Below are 14,023 nucleotides of genomic sequence, written 5' to 3'. Positions count from 1 at the left end.
AAATGCAAACTTTACAATCAAATCTAGGCAATTGCATTATTTCATTCATCACTTGAAAGTGGATTTTTCATCTGAGGGCTTTTTCACACATGTTGGGAGACTCAGGGCACACACACAAACACACACAAAAGGAAGTATTTCACACAGCACAGAGTTAAGCTACGGAATTTGCTCCCATGAGGATAGTGATGGTCACCAACCTGGAGAACTTTAAAAGGGGGGGGGGGTTTAAACAATTTCATGCAGGATAAGCCTATCAGTGATGAGTAGTTGTGATGGGAAAGGGACATGGCTTAGTGGCAAAGCATTGCTTTGCATGCAGAAGGTCTCAGGTCCAATCCCAGGCATCTCCAGGTACAGATGCAAAAAAAAACAAAAAACAACCCTTTCTGATTAACCACGTCAACACAAGCCCTGCTGAAGGGCTTCCATATCTGGTCTTTTCTTCCTCTGCATCCCCCCCCCCCCGCTGCACATCTGCCCCCCTGCAATTGGTGCAGGGTGCATGTGCCAGGAGAACCCCCAGAATAGTGTACAGAGGGAGGGGCAGAGGATTGTGTTTTTGGACAGCCTGATATGCCTGAGCAGATGGAACGTCTAATAATGGGACATTGAATTCCACCCAGTGTCTGGAATCCTGGAGATGCACTGACAGTCATTGCTGACAGTCCTGTGCTAGATGGCCCTATGACAACACACACCACGATTGCCTCGTTACGTAAATCATGTTTAGAACACCACAACACACACGTATCTGGCTGTAAAGTAACATAACATTACATGCAATGAAACTGTAATTTAATCGTCATATCCAAAAATTGCAAAGCGCAGTTCCTGATGGCAATAACATATCATACTACTATTAACCTTCTATATGTGTTATTGTCATAAAGTCCAGGGATTGTCAAGTCCAAAGATTACAATGTGGAGTTTGGATTTGATATCCCGCTTTATCACTACCCTAGGGAGTCTCAAAGCGGCTAACATTCTCCTTTCCCTTCCTCCCCCACAACAAACACTCTGTGAGGTGAGTGGGGCTGAGAGACTTCAGAGAAGTGTGACTAGCCCAAGGTCACCCAGCAGCTGCATGTGGAGGAGTGGAGACGCAAACCCAGTCCCCCAGATTACGAGTCTATCGCTCTTAACCACTACACCACAATGTACAGTTCCTGTTGGCAATGCCATTTCATACTGATATTTTCCTTCTGCATCATCCTGTGTCTTAAAAGTGTAACAAATGAAACTTCATTCTGCATCGTCCTATGTCTTGAGAGTGTAACTAATGGAACTACTTAGTAACAACAAGGCAGCTGATGATAGAAAAGTTCTCAGGATACACCCTATGATGGCTCTATGAAACAGTTTCCTATGTTCCTATAACTGTGTACTTGAGGCAGTATTCCATTGAATGCCAGTTGCTGGAGAGCACGAGTAAGAAGTGTGCTGATGTGCTCAGGTTCTGCTGAAGGGCTTTCCACGGGCATCCGGTTTGCCACTGTGGGAACAGGATGCTGGACTAAATTGAACTTTTGGTCTGAACCAGCAGGACTCTTCTTATATTGTTATATTTATTAGGTTTTGAGGTGCAGGAATGAGTGTGACCAACAAGTTGGCTGGAAGGCTTTGACTAGATGTCCTCATCAAAGAGATGGACTTGGCAGAACCTCCCCATTGGGTGTACTCCCAGTGGGAAACATGGACTCCTTTCTGTGTAGCATATGAACTGGCTCTTGATAAAGAGTAAAACTCAAAAATGCGGTGTCAATTATTGCTAGTCAGAATGGTAGGCTCTGGGTGGTTGGGCAGCAGAATTTACTTGGTTACACAGTCCAAGGCTGCATTCAAATAGCAGTTTATTCTGTTTTCCTGACGTTTCCCTAACTGCTAATTTCCACATTGTATATGCCCTTTTGAACAGCATAGCCACCTTCTAGAAATATGGAGGAATATATCATAAGCTTGGTGTCTGTTTCTGTATCATTTGCTTCTAGAAAATACTTTGCTTACAAATAACAGGGGAATGTGCACTAAACTTGTGCTATATTCCATTACATATCTGGATGAGGCTTATATGTCATGCAAAAGCTCAAATATAATGCAAAAATTGACAGGAAAATGGCAAAAAAACAGAATAAGCTGACATGTGAATGCAGCCTAAATGATAGAGAAATGTTGGACTCAGTGTCCTGCAAATTCTTTCCTGTTTTTGTTCATGAAGGGTTTCACCACACTTTCATTTTAAGGCTTAATTTTGTAAGTAGCTAGACCAGCCTTTTCCAATCTGAAGCCCTCCAGATGTGTTGGACTACAACTCCCATCAGTCCCAGCCAGCATGGCCAATGGTCTGGGCTGATGAGAGTTGTAGTCAAAAATAGCTGGAAGGTTCCATGTTAGAGAATGTGAGCTTCCCATGGTGGTACTAGAAATCACACTGCTGATCTTCTTCATTTTTAGGTAATGTGTAGAACTTATTTTTTGGCTTAAGAAAGATAAAAAATATATACTAAAGAATAAGCAATGTTTTACAACTCTTACTGCATGACTGGACTATTTCATAGCTAGACTACTGAGAAAGAGGCATATGTAGAGCTGTAAATACTTTGCATTTATAGAAGTAAGACCTGACTTTCCTGTTTCAGTTTGCTAATTTTCAGAAGGCAGTACAGATACTTTGGCATTCACTCAAATACTCTGTAACATTTCATTCCCTTAGTCACAGATATAGTTATTTGACCTTTTATAAAGCTCTTGTTACAATTTTTCAACGGCAAAAGGGGGGGGGGGAGGACTTGTCCTTTGAAACCATATTTCAACATTATTTTGATTCAGAACTTTCCCAGGGATAAAGAAACTCTGAACCTCCAGGTGATGTTCTGCATCAACTCTCATCACCCCCAAACATCATGGTCAGTGGTAACCACTGTAGTCTATCAGCATCTGAAGAGCCACAGATTTCCCCATTTTACCACAATAATGCCCTTTGTCTATTTCCACTACAGTATTTCTTTACATAACCTAACATAAGATTCTGCACCATTCATTATCAAAGTTATTTGATAATGTTGTAGAGTGGTTTTGTGTTGATGTGATAGTTCTGAAGAAAGTGGTTCAAGGGTTACAGTCATAAGACCATGCCTTCCCTCTTTGCTTCATTTTGTGACTCCAAGGCTCATTCAGCTGTCAGGTTTGCCATCAGGAAAAGAGTCATTATCAATTTGCTGCTAGTCTCCAAATATATTTAGTGGATGGGGTACAGCAGAGAACCAGTACATGTGTAGGGAAGGTATTATTTTATACCTGTCCCTCCATTAACCTCAGTATAATTTTGAGGACACCAGGAATAGGAAACCTTTGGCCAGAGGTGCCCACTTGGGCCCCAGACTGTGAATGCTCAGTGACGTCATGTCATGCACTCAATGCTCGGCCGCCACCCTCTGCCGCCGTGGCAGGACAAAGTCTCCATCTTCACACTGTCTCTGTTGGGGCCTGACATAGTTGCAGATGCACCCCAGATGCACAGCCACAGCCACAGCGGGCCCAATAGAGGACTTGTGGTGTATGCAGAGGCCCCGGCCCAGCTGCTGCGGCAGCGTCAGAGAGTCAGAGGTAAGGCAGCAGGCAGTGGAGGCCAGGCACCCACAGTGAAAATTTTGTGGGTGCCCAGGCACTCAGGGACCCCTGGAGTTGGCAACTGTGCCTGGTGGGCCTTTCACAATAACATGAAGGGCCAACTCTCATCAGGTCCTGGTAAGATGGCCAAAGGTCAGGAATGATCAGAGTTGTAACCAGTGCCATTTTTCTAGAAAAAGAGGTGCTAGAACTTACCTCTTCATTCTCCTAGAATGGCAATGGTGCCCACCTGACAGATGCCAGTGCCAGTGGCATCACAAGGGGGCGGGGGTGGTGTGTCCCAGGTGCCATGTCTGGGGGGTGATAAGAAGGCATCCCATGGGGGCTCGCAGCGGCGCAAGCAGCCATTGCGACGGTGCAGCCGCATGTGGAGGATCCTCTGTTCGTGGCTGCAGCTGTGAGCAGAGGATCCCAGCATGGCAGTAGACCATGATTTACAGCGCATGTGCAGCATTGCACGCATGCACTGTATGTAACAACGCTGCATATGCGCTGTACATAGTGGTTTGCCGCTTGAGCGCCATACGGATGGTGGTGGGATCCCTCTTTCGCTGCTACAGCCGTGAACGGAGGATCTTGACACCGTCCATACAGCGCTGGAGCGGCGCCACCGGCAAACCGCTATGTACAGCGCATGTGCGGTGTCACTATGTACATTGCATGCACTGTACATAGTGGTTTGCTGCCCCGAGTGTCACAACGCCTTCATTCGCCCCTGGCCAGTACAGTGGTACCTTGGTTTAAGAACAGCTTAGTTTATGAACAACTTGGATTAAGAACACTGCAAAGCTGGAAGTAGGTATTTTGGTTTGTGAACTTTGCCTTGGAAGCAGAACATGTTCTGCTTCCTGTTGAGTGTGTTCCATTTGTAAATTGAGTCCCCTGCTGCTATGGGAAAGCACGCCTTGGTTTAAGAATGCTTTGGTTTAAGAAAGGACTTCCGGAATGGATTAAGTTCGTAAATCAAGGTACCACTGTACTGTGTTCCGGTGAGTTCTGGCAGGAAAAAAAGGTCCAGGTTGTAACTGCAACTGGAAGGCCAGAGGTTCCCCATCCCTGCATTAAGCCAAACTCATTATGGGGATTGCTCTATGTGCTATAGTCCAGACAGCCAAATATAACATATAATTCCCACTGGACTCCACACGCTAATCTCTACTGCTCTCTCAAGCTACTGGTGTCAGGCGACACAAATCCTAAATATTTCAGTGGAGGAGCATCCAAGATGAATGTCAGCCTACAGCTGCTTTTATGTATTTTCTTAGTTTTGCTCTTGTTTTAATTATCCGTTGCTTGTTTTCCTACTGGGCTATCAACTCCATGGCTAATGTTTGCAAAGATGCCTGATGTACCGTGGGTGATAAATGCTACTATTATCTTAAGCAGGGAGAGGCTGGCTGCCCTTTTAATTCAGAGGATCTTCTGGAGGGATGGGGTGGAAAAGGATGGGTGGGCGACTGTTTTCTCAGTGCTGTTCCTTTGATACCATCTTGGCAAAATAGCCATATATTAAAGACAACACAAAACGTTGGCTCAGTTCCGAAATCTAAGGGGACCCGACTAAAGTTGCTTGCTTTAATGTTCAAGGGAAAGAAAAATACTTGGAAGTTCTGTTCTGAACCATTATGAATCAAAGGGATACTCTATTTCCAGATGACACATCATGAATGTGTTTCTCTCAGAGACGCAGGGTGCGACTTTGATTTGTGCTAGTCACAGGCGAGGAAAGCACAGTGGCTTGGGGCACAATTCATCTCAAGCCAAAGGCTTTTTCTAGTTTTGCACTGTACTACTGCACTGTAAATTGGGGAAAAGGACCACAAGCCAGAGGTTCCAATTTAACACAGGGCCATTGCTTAATAGTTTTGAGCAGTGTTGCTTCCTCGTACTCTAGTGCATCATATGAACTAGTAAATGTCCAGATAGTTGGAGTATCCAAGCCCCATATGTAGAGCCAAGAGGAAAGAACAGCAGTTGAGCAATTGATGGGAACCCATTCAAAAGACTGTTTATCTTAAGGGTTTACCATCCTGCTTTCATTACTGCCTGGATCCTCCTGGTTTTCTGGGTCATCAGCGGGAACAAGACTTTCAACACCTCCTAATCTCATAACATACTTTGCAATTCTCATGGATGTTTTAATTCGACGTTGCTCATGTCTTGCAGGTAATGAATTTAGAAGCTTAGCAATTCTATAGTTTGTCCAAGTTAAAACGGGGTCTTTTAAAACCTCAAACTGAGGACCTTGTCTCCAAGGACATCTTAGAACCATTTTTTTTCCTCCCCTGAGGAGAAAAAGCAATAAAACTTCTCTGAGGCATGGTGCAGATGATTATTTAAATAGATAAATAAATAAACAAACCACTGACTTTCTAAAACAATGAAAGGACAGAAGAAATGTCAGGCAGAGATTTCTGCCAACCAGCCTTGTGAGAAGCTTCTTCCCAACATACAGTCATATTTTATCCTTTCATCAAATTGAAATCAAAAGAGGGCTGTTAGATTTTATAGTGTGTTTGATGGTGCATTGCATCACTAGCTGAATCTTCAGCCTAAATGTTCATTTTGAACCGCGAATTAACTACTTAAGCATCCTTTAGAAGAGGCTGAACCCATTACCTTTGTTTTGTTTTTCAGGTCTTTAAAGAATACCTTGGTGCAGTCATAATTGCCTTCCAGAATTATCTGGGTTTTGGAAGCAAGTTTTAGATGTTTTCATCAAAATATGTTTTCAAGCCTATTACACACAGTGTTCAAAATGGTCCCAAGAAAGGAAGAGGCGATTGTTTCATTTCTTTGCTCTCCAATGTTTAATATGGGTTCTGTTGCAGTTTCATATTTCTTTTATTGTACTGACGGAGAAAATTTACGAACCAAGCCATTTTTAACCATCAAGATCATCATAATCATTGTTGAGTTATATGAGATGAATTGTAGAATGGACTCAGGAGATAACGTGATGTGATTGGCTACACTGGCATTGATGCAATTTAACACTAATGAGGGCTGTTGGGTTTTGATGTGAACAGAGGCAAGAGAAATAAAGTGAAGCGAAAGCTTGAATGCAAAGTGAGAATCTAGGGGCATAGTCTAGAAGACCGTGGCAACTAGCTTGCAGGAAAATGTATCAGATTACAGATTTTGGGGTGGCAAATTGTTATGGTAAGAGATCAGTTGGTATCTTGAAAAGAATTACCTGATCATGACTCAGCAAGTCTCTCAAATGAATGGCTGTGTTGAGAGTGTTGTGTTTGCAGTTCCTGCCTTTGTCAGGTTTAACCTCTCTCTGTGTGATAGGGGAACAGAGAAAGGTAACAAAAGTGATGAGGAGCTGTGTACATGTTCAGGACAGGAAAAAGTTGCTAGAAGGTGCTAACCCTGCAGCTTACTCACAAAAGGAAGGAAAATATATATAAGCAATGTGCAAGATGAGTAACAATGTAGACCACAGGCATAGGGAACTTTTCTTTGCCAGAAAGAGAGTTGTGCATTGAAAGGAATAAAAGAAATATTTTCTGATGTGTTCCTCCCCTGCTGTGGAAATCTGTGTATGCCATACCCATGTGTGGCTGATGAGTAAATCAATGGCTATTTGGTGCAGGGGATAGAGGAAATATGATGCTTTTGTTTTTTCATAACCTTGGAGTTAGCACTGCACTAATCATCCTACTGTGTTGGTCTATAGTATTTCAGATCCCTCTCTGTAAAATTACTTGAATGCACACCCTGTGTTAGATTCTCCTTGCACAAGCAAAGCAAACTGAAGATGTGAGCTAGAAGCTCTTGTTTAGTTGGGTGACTCATTCAATAAGTTCCCGGCTGTTGTAGCTTCTCTGTATGCTAGCCATCACACAGGGGAGATTATAAGGGTAAATTACCAGAAGCTTATTAGCAGACTCAAGGTTGCCATTTTAGGATGGTAATGATGAGATGATAATGATGATGATAATACCGAGGAATTATGTTGCACCTTCAGTTATTCAAAGCGCTTCACGTACATTATCTCAATAATCCTTACAACAATCATGTAAAGGTAGATCAGGATTACTATCACCACATTTCAGATCAGGTGTTGGCATGGGACACATCCCACTTATGACTACCAAGCAACTTTGAGGGAAAGGTGAGATCTGAATGGGGAACTTAACTGGCTTATAGCTCAGGATCTCAGGCACAATGCTTTGCCAGCTCTCAAAGTCTGCTTGCATTAGCGAGGAACTCCAAAGTATTGTGGCCCTGCTCCTTTGATGGTTATTTTAGATCCATGGAATTCTATACTGTGTAAGCCATGGGAATCAAGAAACCATTTATTATGCTTATGATCGCTATTCCCAGGATCCAAAAAAGGTGAGCTGTGATTCACTGAACTTGTCAGGCTTTACTGACTGCCTTTCATCTCATTTCAAACTCTGATTCATCCCTTGAATGAGAAAACAAATCAGAAGTTCTAGGGGAGAGGAAGCCAATGTGATGCTCTCTAGGGGTTGTTGGACTACAGCTTCCATCATCCCTGACCACTGGCCATGCTGGCTAGGGCTGATGGGAGTTGGAGTCCAACAAACATCTGGGAGAAATCTCATTGGATACAGTGGTTCTTGTTCATTCAGTGATTTCGATCTTGTGATAGTGAGAAAAACAGGTCCTATAGAAACAATTTAGCTTTTATTTGTAATTATACAGCAAATACCTCCTGGAGCCCAAGGCATACACTTTAAAAGATACTTAAAAGTTCCTTTGATTCAGGAGGCACTTTGCAACAGATTTTGATCTGAATTATTCCATTGTTACTGTACAGCTCTGCAACTGAGATCTGAATCTGTTCTTTACATTTCATCCTCATTCCTTAGAAATGGAAAGGTTATAACTTATAAGTGCTTTGGAAATGATAAACAATCCTCCTCTTTGCATAAAAGCTGAAACCAATTATCCTTTTGTGGGGAGGGGGGACTTTGAAAAGCATGTGGTTACCCCCACCCACAAACACCCTTGTTTCCCAAGCCAGGATATAGTAAAACACACACACACACACACACACACACACACACACACACACACACACACACACGTCATCTAAGCTCTGCTTCTTAAATTCTGGAGCACAGCCATAAATTTTAATTGGTAATGCCAACCTTTGTAATTCAGACTCTCTGAGTCAATTGCACAGAGCATTCCTTCAAGGAATTTGGCCCTCAGAGTAGAAATTGCAAGGTGCCGTAAAAGAACTGTGGCAAATATTCATTGAATTCCGTACATAAACCCTACATAAAATCCCTTCAGATGTATCCAAACCCCTTTTATCTTTACTGCCCAGACACATTTGCATGACTGGCTTCTGAAGAAGCTTGCAAGATGCACATTTCAGGCTCTCTCAGATAGTTAAATGGCATTTTCTTGAACTTTTGGAATATATACTCAAGACTAGAAATGCTTCTAATCTGTTGGTGGTGGTAGTCTAATCGGTAGCAGCAGCAGCAGCAGCAGTACTACATAGCCATTACTGAATATGGTGCTTTAAAGTGTTTTCAAAAGCAAAAAAAAGGAGAGGTTTATATCCCATGAAGCTTACAATAAACAATCAACAATAGGTCAAACAGCAGACAGACGGGAGGAAGAGGCAAGGACAGCAAAAACTTTTCCCCAAGACTGGCTGTTAAAGGAAAGTTTTCCTTTCTCTTTCTCTTTCTGAGACCTTAGCTCTGACTTGAAGAGCTACAGCAGTTGTTCTTTGCAGAGCTGACAAGTAAATCAGCTGGATGTGGATGCATTTGGCCCCCAGGTTTAATAATATTGCCATCCCATGATCTAATACATTGTAGAAAATATGAAAAGAAGACAGGATAGGAAGAAAAGGGGGAATAGGCGAGTTTATTTGTTACTCAGCCTTTATGGCCAGAGAACTTGGCACATTTATGGGAATTAATAATAGTTTAATATAATTATAATTATTCATAATTTAATGCTTTGTCTGCAATTTCCGGAAATGGTTGAAGACATTCTAGTTACGACAGGCTTTCCCAGTTGGATAAATGGGTCTTTACCACAAGTGCCCACTTGCAGTGGTTTTAGTCTTGCTTTAAAGGCACTGTATGTGTTGTTTTTGTGTTTTTAATTATCTTGTGCAGATCACCTTGAGATGGTGGTTTGGAAGGCAATTCATAAATCAATTGTAATAGTAGTTGTAGTAATTATGGAGGTGCCAGAAACTGCCCTATAAAGAAATGGCTCCTCTTGTTGCAAGACCTCCCGCCAAGTACAGAGCAAGCTTACCTAAATACTGGAGCAGGTTAATGTGAATATCGGGTAATTATATGAACAGAACCCAAATTCTTGCCTGCAGGCACTAGCTTAGCAATACCTGTAAATTCACCATCTACCTGAGGCATGTTCTTACTGGAATAAAAATGCATGTCTCAGTGTGTATCTTGCAGTTGTTTATGGCAACTCCAGCTACTCCCAACATTTCTTTTAGCTTTACAGTGTTGCAAGCTTAGGCACCACATGGGATTCATTATACGCTGAGAATAGGACTGTGTGTGGACAGTTTCTCGAAATTCTTCACTCTGTTTTTGAGCAGGGAAAGAACACGTGCACTAGTTCACTGATTTTCTCCATCTTCTCCCTGTTTGCAGTGACAATTCCACAGTTTCTTTCCCCCCCCCCTCCTTTTTGTTTTTATGCTGCCACTGCAGCGGGTTACAGAAGCAACTATGTCGACAACCCAGACACCATTTTGTTTCATCTGCTTTGCCTCATCATCTGTAGCATCTTTATTTTATTTTATTTTATTTATACATCACCTGATTTTAGAAACAACCCTCAAAGTGGTTTACAAAATGGACAAAGCAATAAAGTTATCAATAAGGAAAATGGACAACAACAGCTTTAGACTTTCTAAAAGTTACAATAACAATGAACTAAAAACAGATTAAAACTTGCATCAACTTTACAAACATTTGGGTAGGCTTGCCTAAACAAAAATGTTTTTGGCAGGTGCTGAAAAGAGTACAGCAAAAGCACCTGCCTGAGATCAATAGGCAGGGAGTTCCACAGTGCAAGTTCTTACAGATGCAGAATAGGTATTATGTGGCACCTGTAACAGAGCCAGTTTCACCAACTGAATCAGTGAAGTGGGACCTTCTGTTTGCTGCCCAGAGTGACTGGGACAATCCAGTCAGATAAGTGGGGTATAATGAGTATATATTTATTATTACTATTATCACATCATCATCATCATCGTTATCACAAAACCTTCATGTCAGGCTAATGGACTGGTGCCAGGCAGGCTGTGCATTGCTTTATAGTGGTACCTCGGGTTACATACGCTTCAGGTTACATACGCTTACAGACTCTGCTAACCCAGAAATAGTACCTCGGGTTAAGAACTTTGCTTCAGGATGAGAACATAAATCATGCTCCTGTGGCGCGGTGGCAGCAGGAGGCCCCATTAGCTAAAGTGGTGCTTCAGATTAAGAACAGTTTCAGGTTAAGAACGGACCTCCAGAACGAATTAAGTTCTTAACCTGAGGTATCACTGTACCTGCCTTTCAAATCAGCGGAATGAATCAAATAAAACGATAATGAATAATTGGCAGCAGCAAAGATTGCGGGGCTCCCCTTCTTGAATTGCATGAATTGATTCTCATTGCTGTTCCCCAGCATTGCTGTTCCCCAGGGACAACCATACATTCATTTAATCATTACCTTCTAAATCACACTCCCCATTTACACTCTTCCAGTAAACAGAGGAACTTCAGCCAGGGCTTTCATAACAGCGTATTCCCCACCGGGACTCCAGTTCCCTTACTTCCACTTGCATTGAATTGCCGTGAGGTTGGTACAAGAGGCTGAAGAAAGGAGAGCAGGAATACAGCTGAGCTACAAGCATTAAGGGCCAAGTTTTTCTAAGTGTAGCTTTCTGAGCCTGAAAAGAAGTGTTGCTTAGCAGTTAAAGCCCGGGGGGCACAGAGACATGAACTCATGACTTCAGAATCTGTGTTACAGATGCATATTTCTCCCTGAGCCTGTCTCTCTTTCCTTTGGCAGAGACTTTCCTTTTTTATTTTTATTTTGGTAGAGATTCCAAGAGAAGCAAGGAAAAAAGTTACCACTTCCGTTACAGAAATAGTAGTAGCCTTCCTGCCTACGCCCCATTTGCGTGCACTAAATAATTTGAAGGCAAGTGAATTTTAAGAGGCTCTTTGGAAGCTGAAGACAAGTGTTCAAGCAGATGGCGAGAGAAGCTTCCTCAAGAAGGATTAGAGCTCATCTCGTTGCCTATAACAGGCCTAACCAGCGTCTGTTTGGGGCAGAGATCCGTATCATAACTCCAATTAGCTGTGTTCAGTTAATTGTGTGTGAACAATTGCATGCATGTAAAAAAATAAAAAGTAACAGGGTGGGGTGGTAGCAGGATTGAAATCATGGTACATGGAGAAAAGGGTGAGGTTAATATTTCTCCTTTGTCATCACCCTGACAAAATTCCTCATAGCACAAAGCTCCTCTTATCTCAGGGTGGTGGTGGTTCAGTTTCCATAAAGCTATGCTCTATCTCCTGCTGAGTTTGTCTGTGTGAGGCATCCGAAGGAACAGCAAGAATTGTTTTATTTCTCAGAAGCATAACAAGCCGGGTGAAAGGGCACTTTCTGGGCCTAGTAAGTATGACATGCTGTTGACTGGGGCCAGTTCTAGGGAGCAACCAGACTGGCTGCCAGCTTGTTTCAGAACACAGGTATGGATAGACAAAGTAGCCAGCTTCAATTTATGTTGGTTTCAATCCCTCCTCACAATCTTAAATTCAGTTTTCCACATTTCCACATCAGTTGTGATTTATTTCTTCATTTTAAAAGCATTTTGTGGGCCATTTTGCTGAATATACAGATTCTTGCAAGCAATCTCACCTAATATAATGCATATATATATGCAATTTTGAGAAATATGCCCTAATACACACATTTTTATACACTGAGTTTTTGTAGTTGGAGGACTGTAGCACACAATTCTGGCACGATTGCAAATCACGGGAACACACGTTGGATAAAATTATATGTATTATCTGTGGCCATAAAGCATATGGGAGAGTTACCTTGTCTGTCTGAGAACGATGTCCTAAGGATTAGTTAGAAGCCCTACCTGGCAGCAGAGCAGGGTTCCGTTTGTCCTCGATAGGAGACATGAGGTGGCTGTTTCATTTTATTGTGGGTAGAAATCCCCTTACCCATCCAGCTAGTGATGGGATCTCAAATGAACCAGAAAATTAGCCAGTTTCTCCGGTGACAGTTGTCTCGTTAGACAGCACGCTGCAGGCAAAATTTGCCATGCACAAATCCCAAACCTGCCCATGCAAATGGATACTGTATTTACTTAGGCAAATCTGATATTGATACACTAAAACGTGGCCACTTGAAAAATGAGATGTGGCAGGGTTTGTGTGCAAATATGAGGGCTTTTTACTTAGGTTCTGCTTCAAACAAATAATTAGAATTAGATTTTTTTTAAAAAAATTAGTCCGGATGGAGCGAGAATAAGCAGATATACTACTGAAGCCCTCTTTAGATTATGGTGACAAAATCCTGTATTGCAAGACTGTTGCTAAGCACATTCCCTTTCAGTCTTGGGCTATGCCTCATTGAACACAAGCCAGCAAAGGATACTCTATCATGTTTGCTTTCATTACTCTTGCAGTAAGATATCTGGGACAGGCTGGCTGTGTAGTTTAATGGAGGATGCTGTTTAGCTTCATTTTACCTTCTGTTGTCCAGGGAGTGGGTGGGATCGTGTTACTGTAAATATTTCACTGGAGGGCCAAGTGGGGCAGTTGGATTGATGATCAGTCATATTTACTTAATGCTTACCTTCAGCAACAGAAGCTCTCAGCTGCTGGTTGTCCCCCCCCCCCCCCCCCGTTTTTCACTGGTGTATTCTTAGGATATCTTCTGCCCCTTGGCTTTTCTCGTGACATTATTTTTCACAGCTTATGCTCTTATTGAGCTTCAGCCTAGATAAAAAAGGCAAAAAACAAACAACCTAGTGCACTATGTGCACATATGGTAGTGATTATATAAATCAATAGGCTGTATATATATGGTAGCAACTAGGTGGAGTAGCAAAGGAAAGATGAGGCTATAATGGGAATGGGAGAGAAGGAATGGTAACAGGGAGACATGTTGCCATGTTGTTCAAATGGTACCAGTTAGAATATAATGTTGAGGCTGGGTAAGATTAGCAGGTAAATTAAAAGTAAAGGTAAAGGGACCCCTGACCATTAGGTCCAGTCGTGGCCGACTCTGGGGTTGCGGTGCTCATCTCGCTTTATTGGCCAAGGGAGCCGGCGTACAGCTTCCGGGTCATGTGGCCAGCAGGACTAAGTCGCTTCTGATGAACCAGAGCAGCACA

At 42.4% G+C, this 14,023-nt stretch overlaps 1 protein-coding gene across 7 annotated transcripts in view; it reads left to right on the top strand.

Annotated features, from left to right (window-relative positions):
* Positions 1 to 14,023, top strand: part of FLRT2 (fibronectin leucine rich transmembrane protein 2) — a 90,718-nt gene that overhangs the window by 47,295 nt on the left and 29,400 nt on the right. The window contains exon 3 of one of the 7 annotated variants that reach the window (XR_014563099.1): positions 6,268 to 6,990. The exons of the other annotated variants lie outside the window; for them this stretch is intronic. The gene's annotated coding sequence lies outside the window, so the exon portion shown is untranslated. Of the gene's footprint in view, positions 1 to 6,267; positions 6,991 to 14,023 lie in introns of those variants that run through there. 7 annotated transcript variants of the gene reach the window in all.

Source organism: Podarcis gaigeae (assembly GCF_964106915.1).
Source record: "Podarcis gaigeae genome assembly, chromosome: 1".
In the NCBI taxonomy this organism is placed as follows: domain Eukaryota; kingdom Metazoa; phylum Chordata; class Lepidosauria; order Squamata; family Lacertidae; genus Podarcis; species Podarcis gaigeae.
Note: the sequence above shows the minus strand (reverse complement) of the source record. Positions and strands in the feature narration are given on the sequence as shown.